The following is a 21,457-nucleotide window of genomic DNA, read 5'->3' as shown; positions in this document are numbered from 1 at the left end:
GAGAAATAAGACAGATACAGACTCGTATAGATTTGCACGCACAAAGGTACCAAATATATTATGTTCAAACATGCAGACCACACACACAGATACCATTTTCAATTCAGACTCATGCAAATGGCACACTCCCTTCCCCCCTACCCCCCACGAACATGGTCATACACACAGAACACATTCACACTTTCACACCATGTTTGCATGCCAGCCATTCTCACTCCTCTAACACTTAGTCCTCCTCTCCTGTAACACTCAGTGATATTTGGTTCACTTGTCCAAATCTTACCTAACCCACAGGGCTCATCTCAGTGCCACCTTCTTCATGAGACCTCCACGAAAATGTCCACATAAATTTGATTTCATAAACATGTATTGTGTGCCATCTAGGTATCAAGCACATCTTGGTGTTGTGGATACAAAGATGAATGTGATACAGTGTCTTCCCTTAAAGAGTTCAAGGTCATAAGGTTGCTTGGTGGATACATGGTTGAAAATATGACAGTAGGCTACGAAAAAAGGTGTCCAAGTTAGTTGGGGAAAAAGAGGGAATTATACAAGGGAAAGTTTCACTGAATAAGGAAACATGTAAATTAAGTATTTAAAAAGTGAGTGTGCATTCCATGGTTCAATGAAGAAGGGAGAGTTCTAGGCAAAGAAAGCAGCACGTGAGAAGGCCCAGTGGTATGAGACAGTCTAGTGAGCTCAACCTACCACAAGCCACCTGGAAAGGCTAAGGAAACAGACGGTATGCAGAATGGGCAGAAGCTGGGTCCCATTCCTGACTTCAGACTGTGGGAAGCCATAGCAGAATCTGAGGCAAGACAGCAACCTCACTATTTTGTTTTATAGCAAGTGCGGTCTCCCCTGCTGTAGGTGAAGGAAAGGGATGAGCAAGAGCAGATGCTAAAGCCTAGTGGGAAGATCTCTGTGAGTATCAGGAAGGGATTATAAGGCTGAGCTGAGATAGGATCAGGGACAGATGAAGCAGACAAATGTTAGCACATCTCAACAGGGATACATCTATGGGATGTGACAGTTAAGTGCTGAGGTGAGTGAAGAACCCAGGATGATCCCCTGTGTTTCTTCTATTGGGGTGGGTGGGTACATGAAGGCACCAGTAACCAGAAGAGGGAACACAGAGAAGAAGCAGGTTTGGGGAAGGGAATGTAGGAGATCATTTCACATGTTACTTTGGTACCTCCAGTTGAAGAAGTTTACCAGCAGTTACATGTTTGGGTTTGGCATTTGGAGAGTGGTCTGGAGTAGCATCCATATCTGGGAGTTGTCAGTGTGCAGGTGTAGAGGCTGGCGCTGTGCGTACAGGTACTTCAGGTCAGGACAGGGCTTGAGGAAAGGCTGAGCAGGGCTCAGAGCAGAGTCTGGGCAGCTAGCTCCCTGATTGCTTATGCTGGTCTTTCTCCTTCCTGTCTGTGTCCTACACACCACTTCCACCCCCATGTCTGACCGCACCCTGTAATCCTAGAGGTTTACTTCGGGGTGTTTGTTTGAGGCAACCATGGTCATGAACAGTCATAATGCTGGTGATCTATGAGAGCTATTCACCCTGAAATACTGCCCTGATGTCCCACACAGTTAACAAGATCCATAACTAGAGCCTTTATGTTACACATGTGGGAAAACGATCACATTTACAGGCTACTCACAGACTACAGTCTCTAGTACTAGAGCTGGCAAAGAGTAGGTCCTCAAAAGACTTATGGGAAGGATAAATGAACTGGAAGGTAGAGAGAATGTTCCCTTGACATGTAGGAATTTGTGCAAATTAACTTCACCTCGGTGCTTCTGCTTCCTCATCTGTAATGGCACAAAAAGTGCCTTCCTCAGAGGGCTACTCTGAGGAGTAAACAAATATATATGTGAGTACACACACATGGCACTTAGAATAGGGTCTGACACATGCAAGCACTCAATAAATGTTAGCTCTTTATATATTGAATTGTATTGGATAGTACATATCTACTCGATTGCATTTGAGCAAGTGAGATTGTGGGCTCCTTTGTGGCCTAGTCAGGATATTTCTACTGAGTTAGTCCTGGGACCTCCTACCATCTGGCCTTCATTTATTTTTAGTAGGTCTAGAGCAGTATAAACTCTTCATCCTCTCTCTTTTCTTCAGTGGAAAGAGCCCTGGGCTGGAAAAAGAAAATACTGGTAAGCTATCTAATACTACTTGTAAAACGGTAGCAAAATGACTTGCCTTCCTTTACTCACAGTGTTGATATGAGGGTACAGCAAGTGTAGTGAATGCTGTGGTGTGCCCACCAGATTTCTTCAGGACCGAGGCATTCCATGTGGGCTGCTAACGGTTCTCAGCTACATCTCTCTGTGGGAATTGTCCTCTGCCTTGCCCAGTGTTGCCTGCTCTCTCTGGGCAGCCTGTAAACAATGACTGGTTGATTATGAGAGGGGAGTTGTTAAGAGCTTGGCTGCTAACCAAAAGGTCAGTAGTTTGAATCTACCAGCTGCTTCTTGGAAACCCCATGGGACAGCCCTGTTGTGTCCCATAGGGTCGCTATGAGTTGGAATTGACTCGAAGGCAACAGGTTTGATTTTTTTAAATAAAGGTCCAGAACCCTGGCTTCAAGTTGGAAAAACACTGAAGGGCCGTGCCAGCTCCAAGGATTCCCATAGAATTAGCTGAGGCTTCTGTTGCAGCCAGCTTGCTGTTCAACTCCTTCTGCCCAATCTTGCATTCCTCACCCCTTGTAGATATGATTTCCAGGAATAATCCCCAGTTAACCTTCTACCTACAAATACCAGAGTTTTAGGGACTGTGTTTTGGTGATCCCAAGTATGATATTTGGTACTTGTGGTGTAATGAATTACTTAATATGACCTTTCTAGCCGTGATCTTTGTGACTTACGCACATTGATTTAGTGGGACTATGCAGATGAGTTATGTGGACCCTGTGATAGTTGGGAGTTATGTGTCAATTTGGCTAGGCCATGATTCCCAGTATTGCGTGGTTGTCCTCCATTTTATGTGTTGTGGATACTGACCTCTACAAGTTGATGAGGCAGGATGGAGTAAGGAGTGTCTTGGGTCACAGGCTTGCAGGATGGTGTGACTCAAGCCCCACCCTTACTAAAGTTATACCTTTCCTGGGGTGTGGCCTGCATCTGAGATATATGTGTGTGTCCTGGCGAGGCTATCTCTCTGAATCTGGATCCTGCACCCAGTTTGTGATCAATTGACCTCCCCAGGGGCCTGGTGTCTGATACCACAGCCCCTTAGGCCAGCAGCCTATCATGTGACCTGATTTGCCGGCTTCCACAGCCTTGGAGCCAGTAGGCTGAGGTCTGAACTGCCAGTTTGGGTTTGTCCACTCCCACAGCCACGTGGGTAGGGAGAAGCTTATGCCTGACCAACGAATTTGGGACTTGCCAGCCTCAACAACCACGTGAGCCATTCCCTTTATATGGCTTGTGAGTTCTGTTTGATGTTGCAGCGAAGTAGGGAACCCAAAGATGGGAGGGAGAGGGAGTAGTTGATGTTAGAGATGATGGAGTGGTACAGCAGCTTTGGAAAAGTTGGACATTTGGGGCATCTTTAACCTCTGCCTTATAGGAACCAGCTTTGTGCTTATAAAAGAAACTATTCTTTTAGTACCAGAAGTGTCCTAGGAAGTACACTCTAAAATTGGACTTTGAAGATGAATCATCCACTGATGATGGACGGTCCACTTATTGTCAAAGTTGGACAGTGAAGTACAAGAAACTCCCTAGTGGATATTCTCTGGGTGTCAAATGTATTTTTCCCTGTCCTCGCTGAGCTTCTCAATGAGGGTGGTGACCCTCTTACCAGCATATTTGTTACTGCTTGGGTGAATACAATGTCCTCAGTTAATGACTTTATTTTCTACTTCCATATGAAAAGAACACAATTCTGCTCTGCCATATATGGGATTTTCATGAGTTGGAATTGACTTGATGGCAACTGATTTGATTGGTTTTGGTAGGTGTAAACTGCCATAGTGTTTTGCAAAGTGGTTGTGCTATTTTACATTTCTACGAGCAATGCATGAGAGTTTCGGTTGTTCTACATCCTTGCCAAAACTTGTGTTGTCAGTCTTCAATTTTAGCCATTTTTAACTGCTCTGTAGTAGCATCTCATTGTGGCTTTAATTTGCATTTCCTTGATGACTAAAAGTATTGAGCACCTTTTCATATGCTTATTCACCATTTGTGTATCTTCTTTTGTGAAGTATCTGTTCAAATATTTTGCCCATTATTATTATTTTTTTGTCTTCTTATTGTGTTGGAAGAGTTTTTTGTATATTACAGATTCAAGTTGTTTGTCAGATATATGATTTGAGAATATTTTCACCAAGTATGCAGTTTATTTTTCATTTTCTTAATGGTGTCTTTGGAAAAGAAGATGGTTTTAGTTTTGATGAAGTACAATTTATCATTTAAAAAATTTTATGATTAGTGCCTTTTATGTTCTTTCTGTCTAAGATAACTTTGCCTACTCCTATGTCACAAAGATGTTTTCCCCATTCTCTCTTACACCACCCTCTAGTCATGTTTTTTGTCCTTACCACACTGCTGTAACTTCTCTCATCAAGCCCACCAGCAACAATAATCATGTCTCAATTCTTTTCTTACTTGAGCTGTCACCAGCATCTGGCACATCCTCCTTGACACATTTTCTTCTTCCAGCTTTGAAGACACTACAGTCCCATGGATTTCCTCCTACCTCCCAGGTGCTACTCCTCAGTATCTGTTACTAGTTTTTCCTTTTCTCTTCGGATTCTTAACATTAGAATGCTCCAAGGCTCAGGCCTTGGCTCTCTTACTTATCTACACTCACTGCCTTGATAATCTCATCTAGCCTCTGGTAGATCTCTCAGCCCAGACCTCTCTTCTAAAATTCCAGACTTGTACATCTGTCTTTTATCCTACATCTCCAGAATTGTCTTCAAATTTTCCCTTGCTTTAACTTGCTGGACCCATAGTCTTTCCCATCTTGGTTAATAGCAACTCCATCTCTCCTATGGTCAGACCACAAATCTTGGAGCAACCCTTTACTGCCTTCTTTCTTGCATACCCTTATCCACTCAGTCATAAAATCCTGTGGGCTCTATCTTCAAGATACACCTAGAATTCATCCGCTTCTCACTATTCCCACTGCACTCTCTCTGGTTCAACCTATATCATCTCTCCCTGGGATCACTATCCAAGCCAAACCAAACAAATTGCCGTCAAGTCAATTCTGACTCATAGCAATCCTATAGGATGGAGTAGAACTGCCCCATAGAGTTTCCAAGGTTGTAATCTTTATGGAAGCAAATTGTCACATCTTTCTCCAGCAGCATGTCTGGTGGGTTCAAACTGCCCACCTTTCAGTTAGCAGTGGAGTACTTTAACCACTGTGCCACCAGGGCTCCTTCACAGTTGGGTCAGAAGTGGGACTTGTTGCAATGGCTCCATTCATAAAAGCATGAGACTTTGTAAGAGAAAGAATGAAGGGGCATGGGAAGTGTTACTTTTGATTCTTAGATGGTTACTTTGGTTGTTGTTACCTGTAATGTCTGAAACGAAATTAAGAGATGTTATGCTGCAGCTGAGGGGAAAAAAGCTGCATCTGGAATGGCTTGGATCAAAATCCAGGCAGGCTAAACAAGATGATTGATAGGGGCCGGGGGTCTTCTGGTTCCACACAGCCAGAGGCCCAAGGCCATATGCATATGAATGGGAAGATAGTCAAGGTGTGGAGAAAAGAAGATGGAACTAGAATGTTTTTAAAAAGGTTAGGTGTTTATTTGAATGTACTGTGGATATGAAACCCTGATGGCGTAGTGGTTAAGTGTTACGGCTGCTAACCAAGGGTCGGCAGTTTGAATCTGCCAGGTGCTCCTTGGAAACTCTATGGGGCGGTTCTACTCTGTCCTATAGGATCACTATGAGTCAGAATCGACTGGACGGCACTGGGTTTGTTTTTTTTTGGTTTACTATGGATGTTGAATATTTCTCCTACCTTGTGCTGGAAAACGGACATATATGTATGATGGAAATGATTATCGGGTATTATAGATAACAGAGAGTGTGTAACTCTGCCTTTAGCCAATAAGTGATAGGATATGCTAAAAGGGAAAGTAGGATTTGCTCAAAAGAAACACAGGCTGTGGGTTTGAAAGCAGTAGCCCTGTATATAAAGTATTGGTGGCTTAGGTTGAGAACCTGAGTCCCACCCAGAACTTTCAGAGTCAGGAAATTTGCATTTGAAAAGATATGCAAACCCACTCAGAACTGCTGGGAGAGAAGGCAATTTGCATTTGAAGGAAAGGCTTGCAGAGAAAAAATGACTCTTTTGCCATCTGAATTTCAAGCAATGAGTTTGTTGTTAGATGCACTGAGGCAGGAAAAATCAGTGTCCATCACAAGAACCCTTTCCAGAACTGGAAGCTGAAGGATCCAGAGAATAGACAGCCTGGTCTACTCACTTGTGGTGACCATCTGGGGCCACAAGATGAGTGGAAGTGGGGGAGGTGCAGCAATGAAGAGAAGGGCTGAGTTTGGGCATGTCCCATTGGCACCCATTGATCTAGCCCACGGGGGCTAGGGATGAGAGAGAAGGGGTTGGCTAGTCTGAAGTGCAGGGAATTGTGTGTACCCCTGAGCCTATGGGTGATGTCCGTTGACCTACCTAGCCCATAGTGGGTAGGGATGAGAGAGAGAGAAAGAGAGAGAAGGGGCTAGCTGGTCTGAGGTGTGTGGACTCCTGAGTCTATATGGCTGTACCTATTGACCTAACTTGGATGGTTACGGATGAGCTGACCAGAACCCACCTGAATGAAGAGAAAGGTATTTGACACCATGAGCTAGTGTAGATTGCTGCAATTTAATGGCTTGCTCTGGACTGGACTTTGCTTATGGGCACAGATGCTCAAAGTCCCAACCAGAACAGAAAATTCTTCATATCAAGGAACATTCTTGAGTACTGGTTTGGTAGGGATGAGCAATGTAAATGTTGGCTATCTAAAATGGGGGGAGATAAAAGCATGAAGTGGCTGGCTTACACGCTTTCATGGGTGTGCTTACACTAAATGAGGGTGACAAGGGAGAATCCCCTCTGGATAGATTCTTTGCCTGATGAGTGTGGGGAAGAGAAGGTGGGCAAAGATGCTCATAGGATTGTGTGATTCAGTTGTGAGTGTTGACTGTTAACAGGAATAATTGTGATTGTAAAAACTGTAATTGTAGAAGCTGTAGGTGTGAAAGAGTGGACCAAAGGGGAGGCATTGCTGGACTGGAGTAGAGTGGCCGAAACTAAAGTCCCTTAAAGGCTTTGCTATGCTGATACCTCATGAGGCTCAGAGAAAGGGAATAATCTTCTCTCGGTTAAATTTTATCAGAGGCCAGAAAGGGTGAAGATGAGATGTCTTTTGAAGAACCTGACCAGATCATGTGAATACCTGCAGCAGACCTGAAGGGCTGGTACCTGAGTAACCTGACCCTGAGGACTCTGCCCTACTGAAGGACTAATTGTAAATGACAGTTTCGGACTGGTAAGATGTTTGGGAGAGGAAAGTTATCCACTAAGTTTGAAAGGATCATGGCTAGAAAAGCCAGGAGGTGGCCTGCCATGCAATGGATTGCTTTTATATGGCTTTTCTCACCATGATCTTGTAAATCCCAACGAATGACTGAGTGGGGCTATGCAAATGAGGTGTTTGTGGCCCACCAAAGGGATTAGATAGCTTGCTAATAGTGCAAAGAAGGTGCATGGCACCCTTGTGGGGGATGGACCATGCAAATAAGGTGTATGAAACCCCAAGGAGGGGATTGGTCAGTTTTGCAATCCTGCTAGGCTTAAAATGAGCCATTCCAGAGGTGCAAAGTGGGGACCTCAGTACTGCCAAGAAAGATGAGGCAGGAGCAGAGTGCATCCTTTGGACTCGGGGTCCCTGCACTGAGAACCTCCTAGATTCAGGAGATAGAAAGCTGTAACACCAGAGAGAGCGAGAGATGGTTAGATGTAGCAGCAGAGAAATGGTAGCAGGAGAAGACCAGCAGGAGATGGCGTGGTGGGCTTTCCAGCCCATGGAGAGAGAAAGTTGAGTACCTTTGGGCAGAAGGCTTGCTGGCAGAGTGGGGTGCCTCCGGGCACTTGTTGGCAGAGCTAGCTTGGTGGCCCTCAGAGCTAGAGACATGAGTGCCTTCAGGCCGAGGCTTACTGAGTGAGGTGCCTCTAGGCACTTATCGATGGAGTGAAAGAGCTTTATGACACTTGCCTGAGCAGGGCAGAGGCTGGGCCGAGGGGCTGAGGGCCACAGAGAGGCTTTCTTGCAGGCATGGCTGAGAAGAGTTTGTCCTGACTGAAGAAACTGTATCCTGAATTGTAACCTATTACTTCCCTAATGAACCCCATTACTGTAAGTACAGTTTGTGAGTTCTGTGTGGCCAAGCAATGAATTATTAAACCTAGCAGAGAAGTGGAGAGTGCTGTGGGAGGGACGACTGATATCATAATTGGTAAAAAGGTTGGAGGGTGGAGATATACCTCACACTTCAACTTCATAGCAATCAGCCTTAGGCTGTTGATGATGATGGTGATTCTCCCCCCAGTGAAGTTAGAGGAGGTCAGATGCCCCCACCACACCATTTTTACAGTGGCCCCGTTCTCCATCGTCCTCACAATCACTGGCACCTTCCAGTCCATTGCTGCAACCATTGTGCCAATTATCTCCCCAAAGGCCTCCCTGCCCTCCCTGGTCCTCTACTTCACCAAATGTGATGTTCTACTCTAGTGATCGATCCGTCCTGATGACATGTCCAAAGCAAGCAATTCAGACAATGTACTATTGTGACCCATAAGGTTTTCACTGGCTAGTTTTTGAAAGTATATCACCAGGCCTTCTTCCAGATCTGTCTTAATTTGCTGAAGCCTATCCATCATGCATGGGTGACCCTGCTGGTATTTGAAATAACAGTGGCAAAGCTTCCAGCATCACAGCAACATACAAGCCACCACAAGTTGACAGATGGGTGGTGGCACAACGAATGTGCTTATTAACTATTTGCTGAAAGAATGACTAAGCCAATGAAATAATGTGTGCGAATGTAAAGCGCATTTATTCATGTAAGTGTAACCTGGTAAAAAAAAAACAATTTTTTTTTTTTTTTTTTTTTTACCAGTACCTAGTATTAATCTGGAGGCTAGTCTTACATGTTCTTTTATCACCAAGCTCCAAACCCAAATAAAGGGGCAATGTAGATATTGATGGAAGTTTTGGGGACAAATGGAGAAGGAAGAGATTACAACTAACAGTAATCGGTATCATTTCCTAACCATCCCCTTTAAACGGTTCAACTCTTTTCCTTATTTCTTCTCCCCATGGCTGACTCACTCTATTTTTTCCCTCCTTTTTGCCAAATCTTTCTCCTCCTTTTTGCCAAATCTTTCTCCTCCTTTTTGCTGGCTCTCGGTTGTCCTCCTCCACGCTACCCTTCATCTTGCATACCTTACTCAGCAAAACAAGAGGCTGAAAAACCCTGGCAAAATAACCAGCTTCCTCTTTTCCTTGACTACATCAGTGATAGAAAAAGGGGGTGGGGGGAGGAGGGGAATTCAAATAACCTGGCATTTTAAGAGGAGTCGGATCACTCTCAAGTCCTCGCCACCTTTATGGACCAGGCAATTTTTCTGAATACTCACCCCATAACATTCTTCATCTAAGTTCCGAAATCCTAAAAAGTTCTGAAATTCTTTCTTGCTTTTGAAAGTACAGGAGAGAATTCTCTTCTGATCCTTGCTTTTTGGACACAACAAGAAAAACTAGGGTGTCCCAGGAGGTGAGAAATTGGAGGCTGAGAAAAGACTTGGAACTGTAATTGGAGAACGGCATTTGCAAAGGTGGAGTCTCCCCAAAGGGGAAACTGGAGCCCTGAACCTGCCCTTTCTTTTCCCCAGTTCCTCATTTCTTTGTCCTCATCATGCTGCTCAGAGCAGGGGCTGTGCTCTCAGTCAGGAAATGACTTGGTGACTTTAGTCAGGAGCCCATAGAGGTGGAGGTCAGATGGTCACCGAGAGAAGGACTGGGCTGGAGGACTGGAAGGTGAGCATGACAGATCCTATGTGAAGGAAAGGAAGGCGACCAAGCACTGTCCAGGAGGATGGCAGAGTCAGATAGGGGTGTCTGTGGTAATTTCTAAGTGAGCAGAGAGACCGCATATACTGACTGTATTCATCTCCTCTGGGAGGGTGGGTGAATCGGGCAACCAAATTTCCTCAGTCACCTCAATATTTCTTCTAACTTACAAAATGTAGGAAACAGTGCAATGAAGGGGTCATTTCCAGGTGCTATTATGTTTATTCACAGCTTAAAAAAAAAAAAATCATAAAAGTAACATGTCCTCATTGTGACTGTATTACAGAAGTGCGTAACGTAAAAAGTTCCGTATTTTTACTCAAATGATGCACAGCTTCTGTTTGTTTGCCAACCGTGGCCTCCTCCCGAGAAGTATGTTTGTAAGTGTGCTATGCTAATTATTTTTTTACAGCAACATGTAAAAAAAACCTAGCATAGCCACACTTACAAACATACCTCACGGGGTTGGGGGGAGGGGAGGAGGGTGTGGTTGGCAAACAACCGTAGACAGTAAGCGTTATTTGCATAAAAATACAGTAAAGGCCTTCCCAACATGTATCTATGGCTTTTTAAAAAACAGACATGAGGATAAATGATGCGTGTTGTGTGAAGCCATCTTTTTTCACTCCACGTATATCACTGGCACGCACTTGTGTCAGTGCCCATAAGTGTAGCTCTTCCTCATTGTATTGTATGGACTTTTTATAGTGTATTATGATAATTTCCTTTTCACAGACATTTAGGTTTTTTTTTTTCTATTTCAAATACTGCAGCAATGAACATTCTTATATACATCTTTTTGCACTTATGTGAGTGATTCTGTAGTAAAAATTCCTAGGAGAGAATTTTCTGGGTTGAATGGTATGTGTTTTTAAAATAATAAGTATTATTAACAAATTATTCTTCAAAACGTAACTCATATTCACACCCTAATCAACATGGTAGCCATCTCATATTTTCCTGTTAATAGATCTGTGACCATTTGTGTTTCTTACTCTCTAAACCAGCGCTGTCAGTAGAAATATAATGCAAGTCACATAGCATTTTACACTTGGTAGTAGTAATCACACTGAAAGTAGTAAAAGGAAACAGGTGAAATTAATTTTAACAATGCCTATTACTTAACCCAATATCTCAACATATAATCAATATAGAAATTATTGATGTATTTTACATTTTTTGCACTAAGTTTTTGAAATCCAGTGCGTATTTGACAATTAGAGCAGATCTCAGTTGAAATCAGTTACACGTGGCTAGAGCTACCACACTGCAGCGCAGCGCTAAAACATGCTCCAGTCCTTGGGCTATTTTTCTGTTTACTGGTTTTCTGTTGCTCACTGACTTATGAGGACTTACTGCACATTTTAACCCTTTGCTTGTCATGCGTATATCACTTTCTCCCTCATTTCGACCTTCGCTTTAGCTTGTTTACTTTTGGGGCAATATTGGTAGATTGATTGGATGTGGACAAGTTTATCCTCTCCTTTTAGCTTCTGGTGTTGCTTTCACACCTTAAGACCAGTAAGACTACTTTTACAGTTTCAGTTTTTCTTTAAATTACTTGAGTCTCCTAATATTATTTTGGTTTAAAGAGTGAGGTCAGAATCCACTTTATTTGAAAACACGAGCAATTTGTCCTTCCTGTCACTTACTGAATAGTTCATCCCCCCCCAGCTCTAAAGTGGCACTTTGATCATATATTAAATTCCTGTATGTATTTGGATCTATTTCTGGGTTTCCAAACTTTTAATTATTATAGATTTAGAATTAGTTTTATTAGTTGAACTGTATGAAATTGTCAATACATAAGCATTTTTGATATTAAAAATATCCCCTGAAGTCTTCTTAAAACCAAACAATAGTTTAGCTTAACTGGTAAAAAGTATCTGCCTTGAGCATTACACTCTATTAGAACTATCTATATGGGATCAAACTGACAACAGCAACTCAAAAGATTAGATAGGAAACTTAGGGGGCAGTGGGTTTATGTCAACGAGGGAGGAACAACTCAGAAAAGGAGAGAATGGTTGCACAAATCGAAGAATGTAATCAATGTCACTAAAGTGTCCATGGAGAAAGTGTTGAACTGGTGTGTGTTTTGCTGTGTATATTCTCAACAACAGCAAAATAAATATAATTTAGAAAAAAGAGTGGCAATTTTATACACTGCAACCTAATATCTGACAGGGCCACCCTGCACATTCCCCTTTTCCCCCTCCATCACTCTTCCTTTTTTTTCTGGTAAACTTTAGTGTCTTTTTTTGCCAGATTCCTCTCCAAAATTTTTTTGTTATTTTTATTGAGATCATACTGAATATATAGATCAATTTAGCGAGAATTTATATCTTTATAATATTTAGTTTTCTTATACAAAAGGCATATTTTTCATGTAATTAAGTAATATTTTCTGTTATTAAGGTTTTAAAGGTTTATACATAGAGGTTCTGCATATTTGTGCTAACTTACTTTTAGGGTTTTTTCCCTTCTTTTTTTAGTAGACGTTATTGTTGCTATTTTAAATGGCTCTTTTCTCCTACTACGTTTTATTTATTTTTCTAAGTTAAGTTTACGTATTTATCAAAGCTGTGTATACATATATATATAGCTTAAACAGTGAGATAGTTTAAAGGTCTTGTTACAAAACACAGCAGTCCCCTGCCCTTTGCCTGTTTCCTGGAGTTAAGCACTTTCAACTCTTAGCCAATTGTTCTGTATTTACCTCTGTATCTGTACAAAGCACACTGTATTGCTAGTTCCCAACTTCTCAGATCTGGGTGTTAGTCACTGATTTTTTGATGCGGACGCTGAGATTTAGTCCTCTTTCCTCATGTCCTCCGTCCCTCACCCATCTCCTCCCAACTTAGTTACAGCAGGATACTAGCCCCCAACTTACGACAGGTTTCCTTTCGACAACTCCATCATAAGTCGATTCTGATGTAAGTCGAATACTTCCTTTATTTTTAGTTTTCATCATTTTCGTCCTTTATTATCAGTGTCTTTATAAATCGGATCTTTGAACATCTGAGAATGATAACACCAGCAAATTCTGTGCGGCATAATTGTATGTAGTATGTGTTCCTAATGTTAAGATGTAAACAAGAACAACAAAATCCCAGACAGTCATAATTGTGGCTTGTCGTGACTTGAATACATGACAGGGACTACCTGTATTTTGGGTTAATAGTCAGTGTCTAGATTATTACGGAAGGAGCCCTGGTGGCACAGTGGTTAAAGCACTAGGCTGCTTGAGAGCGATGTGGCAGTCTGCTTTGTAAAGATTACAGCCTTGGAAACCCTATAGGGCAGTTCTACTCGGTCCTATAGGGTCACTATGAGTTGGAATTGACTGGATGATTTCTTTCTTTTTTTTTTTTTAATATTATTAGGGAGGATATTTGTGGTTAAGTGGTAGAATTCTCACCTTCCATGTGGGAGACCCAGGTTCAATTCCCAGCCAATGCCCCTGAAGCACAGCCACCATCCGTTTGTCAGTGGAGGCTTGCATGTTACTATGATGCTGAACAGGTTTCGAAAGAACTTCCAGGCTAAGACAGACTAGGAGGAAAGGCCTGGTGATCTCCTTCCAAAAGTTAGTCAATGAAAACTCCGTGGATCATAATGGTTTGATCTCTCTGTGCATGGAGTCACCGCGAGTCAGGGGCCGGCTTTACAGCAGCTAACAACACCAACAAAAGTTATTGTGACTATGTAAACATTGTTCACAACTAAGCCATATAATAAATTGATTAATTTCTTTCTCTTGCACCATTTGTTCTCTGGTAGTTCATAACTTTTGTTTTTTTTGTTTACTTAAGTTTTTCTGTATTGATCACTAATGAAACTCAATTTTCTTCTTGAGAAGTATATATCTCCTCTCAATATGCTCGTACAAATTAGATATTTTACACATCACATCTTCCCAAGGAATTTGTTTCTGGAGTGTTCCTTCTGGCCTCCTCCGATCTAGAAAGGCTGCCTTCTCAATTGTGCGGTGTTGCCGTCCTGGGAATTCTGCCATCTTCCTCTTGCATTGGATGGCTCGTGTTCTGGATCCCCCCTTTTCCTCTCTTTTGCCTTCCTACCTCATTATGGTAAAGCTCTTCTCCTAGTAGTTTCCTGAAAAAGGTTATGTGGGAGAAAAATTGTAAAATGTTTGGAAAGCAGGCAACGTGGTTTCAGTGTGGAAGAGGGAGAGTGTGTGGGAGGCATGGGGAGTGTGGGTTCAGCCTGAGTGTGAATATTGTACCCATGATGTTCCAGTTGTATATATGTGGGCACTTTCCTTGACCTCACCATATCTCTTTTTTCTCATCCGTAAAATAGGAATAGTAATGTTAACTACCTCATAGTTCTTGGCACATAAAAAGTACTGTATAAGTATTGGCTATGATTCTTAACCTTGGCTCTGTTCACGTAGCTAAGAATGGGGCACAAACAAGTCTATTCACTAACTGTGGCTCACTGCAGGGTGATCTGGCCAGTCCATTTTGATAAGTCTTTCCTCTGGGGCCATATTGCCCAGACTGCCTCTCCTGGCTGCCAGAAATTTGGGGCCCAAGACGGAGAAGAAGCCTTGGAGGAGCAGAGCATCTGAACATTCAGTACACGAGCTCTCACTTAATCTTCTTGTTGCCAGTACGTTACCCTCACCTGTAATCCTGTGTGCTGTCTCTTGGCCCAGACACCTTTGTTTTTTCTTCTCCAGAGCATAAACAATTCAACCTCTGCTGGAGTCGGGGACCAGCAGCTGCAGGGTCAGTTTTAGCAGGAGATGAGATCTGGGAGGGTGGTCTGATTTGCTCATAAACAGTCTTTGAGTGTATTCTCCTGTTTTTAATCCTATGATCAGCCCTCTTGTACCATTTTCTCTGGTGCTTTAATTCCTGAGCTTTGGAGGAATTTGATGTTGTTATCCAAGTAGCATATTTGCTATCTTACTGCTAGCTTAAAGTTAGATTTCTCAGGTCTGGCAAGTTCGTTACCACTTAGCATCTGCCTCCAGCTTCCAAAATGTTATTGGTTTTTGTCACCTCTGCTACTCTCTTTGTTATTGCAGGTTTGTGACATTAAAACACACACACACACTTTTACTATTACTGCACAGCGATTTCAAGAGGGAAGGTAGATAAATTCAGTTGTTCAATTATCTGTCTTTATCCCCTATATTTTTTAACTGGATATGGTTGATGTAGGTAAGATATTATATCTTCTAAATTAATTTTGGAAAGAGCTTTCTCAACTAAGTCTCTATTTGTAATAGTTTTTCAATGGAATCCATTGGATTTCCTAGGTAACTCATTGCCAAAAAATAATGATAATTTTGCCTCATTATTTTTCTACTATAAATTTATATCTTTAATCCAACTGGAATTTATATTTGTGCATGACGTAGATTAAAGTTCACTTTTTTTGAGTTCTTCTGTGAATTTTGCTTTATGTATTTTGAAGCTCTGTTACTAGGTGCACAGACGTTTAGGACTGTTACGACCTCTTAATGAATTGACCCCCTTTATAATTTTGGAGGAGCTCTGGTGACATAGTGGTTAAGAGCTTGGCTGCTAACCAAAAGGTCAGCAGTTCAAATCCACCAGCTGCTCCTTGGAAAACCTACGTGGTGGTTCTGCTCTGTCCTATAGGGTTGCTATAAGTTGGAATCAACTTGATGGCACCTAACAACAACATAATTTTGGAAACCCTGTTGCTGTCAAGTGAACTCTGACTCATGGTAATTCCATGTGTTACAGAATAGAACTGTGCTCCACAGGGTTTTTTTTTTTTTTTTGGTCTGTAATCTTTACGCGAGCACATCACCAGGCCTTTATTCTGAGGGGCCACTGGACGGGTTTGAACCACCAACATGTCAGTTACCAGCTGAGCACATACCATTTGCACCACTCAGGAACCATTTATCATTTTGAAATGAACTTATTCTTAATAATATTCTTTACTCTGTAATCTGCTTTGTCTGATATTGATATAATTACCCTAGATTTCTTTTGATTACTGCTGGCATTCTATATCTTTTTCCATCCTTTTACTTTTAACCTATTTGTGTCTTCATATCTAAATTGTATTTCTTTTAGGCAGCACATAATTGAGACTTGCTTTTTTATCCAATCTGATAATTTCTGACTTTTAAATGGGGTAATTAGACCATTTATATTTAATGTGATTATTGCTATGGTTAGGTTTGATATTATCATTTTGCCATTTGTTTTCTGTTTGTCCCATTTGTTCCTTATTCCGCTTTTCTTCTTTTTCTGCTTTCTTTTGGATTGAGGTTATTTTTAATGATTCCATTTTATCTCCTTAGTTGGCTTATTAGCTCTGACTCTGTTTGCTATTTTAATGGTTGCTTTAGGCTTTATAGCATATATCTTTAACTTATTGACCATCTTCAAGTGTTATTATACCACTTCACGTATAGTATTAGAATCTTACAAAAAGTACACTTCACCCCCCGACTTTTTGTGCTGTTGTTGTCAGACATTTTACTTCCACATGTATTATAAACCTTACACTACATTGTTATTATTTTCTGTTAATAAGAATAAAATATAATCTTAAATGCTTACTCATACAGTTACAATTTCTGGTCTTCTTCATTGCTTTGGATAGATCCAGATTTCCACGTGGTATCAATTTAATTCTACTTCAATGATCTCCTTTAACATTTCTTGGAATGTAGGTCTGCTGCTAATGAACTCATTTAGCTTTTTATTCTTGAAAAAGTCTTTATTTTCCCCTTAGTTTTGAAACGTGTTTTTGTTGGATATGGACCTCTAGGTTGACAGTTTTTCCTTTCAGTACTTTAAAGATGTTGCTCTATTGTCTTCTTTCTTGCATTGTTTTAGGCAAGAAATCTGCTGTCATCCTTATCTTTGTCCCCCTCTATGCTATGTCTTTTTATTCAGCTAATTTTAAGATTGTCTCTTTATCACTGGCTTGGAGCAATTTAATTGTGATCTGCCTTAGTACAGTTTCTTGTGCTCGGAGTTTGTTGAACTTCTTGGATCTGTGACTATAGTTTTGATTACATGTATAAATTTTCAGCTATTATTTCTTCAGATTTTTTTTCTGTTTCCCCACCCTCTATTCATTTTATTTATTTATTTATTCTCTCAGTGTTTTATTTTGGATAGCTTCTATATCTTCAAAATCACTAATCTTTTTGTTTGAAAAGTCTTACCTGCTATAAATCCCATCCTGTGTATTTTCATCTCACACATTGTAGTTTTTATCCCGAGAAGTTTGGTTGGGCTCTATTTTATATCTTCCATGTAGCTGATTTTTGAAAATACAAATGCAGTTATAGTAATGTTTTCAGTGTCCTTGTTTGCTTATTCTAACACCTCTGTGAGTTCTGGGTCAGTTTCGATTGGTTGATTTTTCTTCTTTTTATGGTTCATATTTTCCTACATTTTTGCCTGTTGGTAATTTTTTATTGGATTCCAGGCATTGTAAATTTCACCCTGTGGGTGCTGGATATTTTCATATTGCTGTAAATATTCTTGAGCTTTGTTCTGGGATGCCGTTAAGTTGCTTTGAAACAGTCTGACCCTTTTCGGTCTTGCTGTTAAGATTTATTAAGGGGGGCCAGAACAATGTTCAATCTTGGACTAATTGTTCTCCGTTACAAAGGCAAGACCCTTCTGAATACTCTACCCGATATTCCTTGAATTGTGAGGTTTTCCAGACTATTGGGAAGAGACACTACTCCTAGTATTGTGTGGGTACCAGGTACTATCCACTGTAATCTGTTCTCCAACCTTGGGTTAGTGTTCTCACATGCATGTTCTCAGTATTCAAGGGAGACCTTTTGTACATCTCCATGGTCTCTCTCAGTGAAGCTCTCTCATATCTGGAACTCTGTCTTGTAAAATCTAGTTGCCTTGGTTTTCCTGCACCCTCAGCTTAGCCTCAACTTAAATATTTCTGAATTCCCCTGATATTCCCTTCCCTGTCCCTTGGCCTGAGAGATCACCAGTAAGCAGGAGACAACCACAGGGCTCACTTTGATTGTTTTCTATCTCTCAGAGACCATTGTCCTTCATTGCCTGTTGTACTGTGTGTCTTGAAAACCATTGTTTTATGTATTTTGTCCTTTTTTTTGTTGGTGGTTCAGATAGGAGGCTAAATCAAGATCTTCTTATACTTCTTGGTCAGAAGTGGCAGTCCATTTGCATTATGTAGATGATAATAGTAAGTCTTTCATAGGGATAAAATGTGCTAATCATTACAAAGAGCTTAGCCTAGAGCCTGGAAGATATTAAGTACTTGTCATGGATCGAATTGTGTCCCCCCCAAAATGTATGCCAACTTGGCTAGTCCATGATTCTCAGTACTGTGTGATTGTCAGCCATTTGTCATCTGATGTGATTTTTCTATGTGTTGTAAACCCTACCTCTATGACGTTAATGAGGTGGGATTAGTGGCAGTTATGTTAATGAGGCAGGACTCAATCTACAAGATTAGGTTTAGTCTTAAACCAACCTCTTTTAAGATATAAAAGAGAGAAGTGAGCAGAGAGACATGGGGACCTCCTACCACCAAGGAACAAGAGCCAGGAGAGTAGCGCATCCTTTGGACCTGGGGTCCCTGTGCTGAGAAGCTCCTCAGCTGGGGAATATTGATGACAAGGACCTTCTTCCAGAACCGACAGAGTGAGAAAGCCTTCGCCTGGAGCTGGTGCCCTGAATTCGGACTTCTAGCTTACTGCACTGTGACAGAATAAACTTCTCTTTGTTAAAGCCATCCACTGGTGGTATTTCTGTTACAGCAGCACTAGATAATTAAGACAGGAAGGGATTGATTTTACATGGTTTTAGAAGAGAGGAAGTTGTCATTAAATGCTTCACTTGAACTAAATCTGTAGATATTTTAGTGCTTGCCCAATAGAGAAGATTGAGAGAAGTGCACTCTGAGCACAGGGAATAGCATTAATAAAGGCCAGGAAGCATAATACTGCCATATGATCAGTATGTATGGAATGTAAAATACCAGTAGGGCTTGATGAGAAAAGGGTCTGAAATAGGAGCTTCTTGATGCTAGGAGAGGAGTTGGAATTTTACCTCGTAGGCCATGGGAGCCACTGGAAGATTTTAAACTGGAAAGTACCTAAGTCAGTTTTGCAGCATTTTTTTTTTTTTAGCTAAAAAAATGTAAATTAATACATCCCAGTGGGAATAAATCAAATAATACATATTTAGAACTGAGGGGCTGAGTTCCTTGGTGCAGATAGTTGATAAAAGTTTTCACTATTGTTGTCTAAGCAGGTGTGATTCTCTCCTGACTAGAATAGCTTGATTGGATGTTCTCAGTTTGTGATTGGGGATTGTCAATGAGCACATATTACTTCAGGGTGTAAGGGTAGGAAGTTATCTCCTGGGTTGTGGATTTCCCAAATCCTTGAATGAGGAGAGCCTGAATCTGTAGTCTCAAACCCTGCTGCAACAGTCCCACTTAAACTTTTTTTTTTTAAAATAAATGTTCTTGTCAACTCTAGTTGGATGAATCAAAGTCCAGATGAATCCTTCTTCATTTTGGTTTATCTGTTAATTTGCTCTCTAAAAATACTTGAAATGTACTTTTCACTAATGGGTTTTCTATTACAGATTATTAAAAAAAAAAACTTAAAAAAATTTCTTTTGTTATATCTTTTTTTTTAAATTGAATTTTAGATGATGGTTTACAAAACCATCTAGTTTCTCATCAAACACCTAGTACACACATTGTGGTACGACATTGGTTAACAACCCCACGACCTGTCAACACTCTCCCTTCTCAACCCTGGGTTCTCTATTACCAGCTTTCCTGTTCTCTCCTACTTTCCAGCGCCCCCCCCCCCCACCAGGGATGGTGTGCCCCTGTAGTCTTGCTTTGTTCCATGGGCCTGTTCAATCTTTGGCTGAAGGGTGAACCTCAGGAGGAGTGGCCTCATTACTGAGCTGAAAGGGTGTCTGGGGTCCATACTCTCAGGGTTTCTCCAGTCTCTGTTAGCCAGCAAGTCTGTTCTTTCTTTTTGAGTTAGAATTTTGTTCTACATTTTTCTCCAGCCCTGTCCGGGACCCTCTATTGTGATCCCTGTCAGAGCAGTCAGTGGTGGTAGCCGGGCACCATCTCATTGTACTGGATTCAGTCTGGTGGAGGCTGATGTGGTCCATTAGTCCTTTGGACTAATCTTTCCCTTGTGTCTTTAGTTTTCTTCATTATTCCTTGCTCCCGAAGGGGTGAGACCAATGGAGTGTCCTAGATGGCTGCTCACAGGCTTTTAAGACCCCAGACGCTACTCATCAAAGTAGAATGTAGAACGTTTTCTTTATAAACTCTGTTATGCCAATTGTGCTAGATGTTCCCTGAGACTGTGGTCCCCAAAACCCTCAGCCCAGCAATTCGGTCCCTCAGGGAGTTTGGGTATGTCTGTGGAGCTACCATGGCCCTGCCTTGTTCAGGCTGCGCTGGCTTCCCCAGTATTGTGCGCTGGCTTACCTTCACCAGAGTTACTGCCTGCTTATCTATTGTCTGTTAAGTGTTTTTCCATCCCCACCCCTCCCCACCCTTATAACCATCAAAGATTGTTTCTTTTGTATGTAAACATTTTCATGAGTTTTTGCAATAGTGGTCTCATACAATATTTGTCCTTTTGTGATTCACTTATTTCACTCAGCATAATGTCCTCCAGATGCAGCCATGTAATGTGATGCTTCACAGATTCGTCGTTCTTTAGCATTGTGTAATACTCCGTTGTATGTACCACAGTTTGTTTTCCCATTCATCTGTTGATGGGCATCTAGGTTGTTTCTATCTTTTTGCTATTGTGAACAATGCTGCAGTGAACATGGGTGTACATGTATCTATTTGTGTGATGACTCTTATTTCTCTGGGATATATTCCTAGTAGTGGGGTTGCTGGATCATGTGGTATTTCTATTTCTAGCTTTGTAAGGAAGCACCATATCATTTTCCAAAATGATTGTGGCATTTTGCATTCCCACCAGCAGTGCATAAGAGTTCTGATCTCCCTGCAGCCTCTCCAACATTTGTTATTTTCTGTTTTATTGTTTCATGCCAGTAATACCAGGGTGAGATGGTATCTCATTGTGGTTTTAATTTCCATTTCTCTGATGGCTAGAGATTGTGAGCATTTTCTCATGTGTCTGTTGGCGACTTGAATGTCTTCTTTGGTGAAGTGTCTGTTCATTTCCTTTGCTTATTTTTTAATTGGATTATTTGTCTTTTTATTGTAGAGGTGTTGGATTTTCTTGTAGATTTTAGAGATTAGACCTTTGTCTGATCTGTAGTAGCCAAAATTTTTTCCCCAGTCTGTAGGTTCTCTTTTTACTCTTT

The 21,457-nt window shown here is 41.3% G+C and overlaps 1 long non-coding RNA gene across 3 annotated transcripts in view; it reads left to right on the top strand.

Moving 5' to 3' along the window:
* The window catches only part of LOC126059197 (uncharacterized), a 309,811-nt gene that overhangs the window by 107,208 nt on the left and 181,146 nt on the right, over positions 1-21,457 (top strand). Inside the window, exon 1 of one of the 3 annotated variants that reach the window (XR_007513393.1) lies at positions 9,759-10,079. The exons of the other annotated variants lie outside the window; for them this stretch is intronic. This is a non-coding gene — a long non-coding RNA (uncharacterized LOC126059197). Of the gene's footprint in view, positions 1-9,758; positions 10,080-21,457 lie in introns of those variants that run through there. 3 annotated transcript variants of the gene reach the window in all.

The sequence above is a fragment of the Elephas maximus genome, chromosome 16, assembly GCF_024166365.1.
Source record: "Elephas maximus indicus isolate mEleMax1 chromosome 16, mEleMax1 primary haplotype, whole genome shotgun sequence".
Classification (NCBI taxonomy): Eukaryota; Metazoa; Chordata; class Mammalia; order Proboscidea; family Elephantidae; genus Elephas; species Elephas maximus.
The sequence above is the reverse complement of the archived record's forward strand: the minus strand, read 5'-3'. Positions and strand labels throughout refer to the sequence as shown.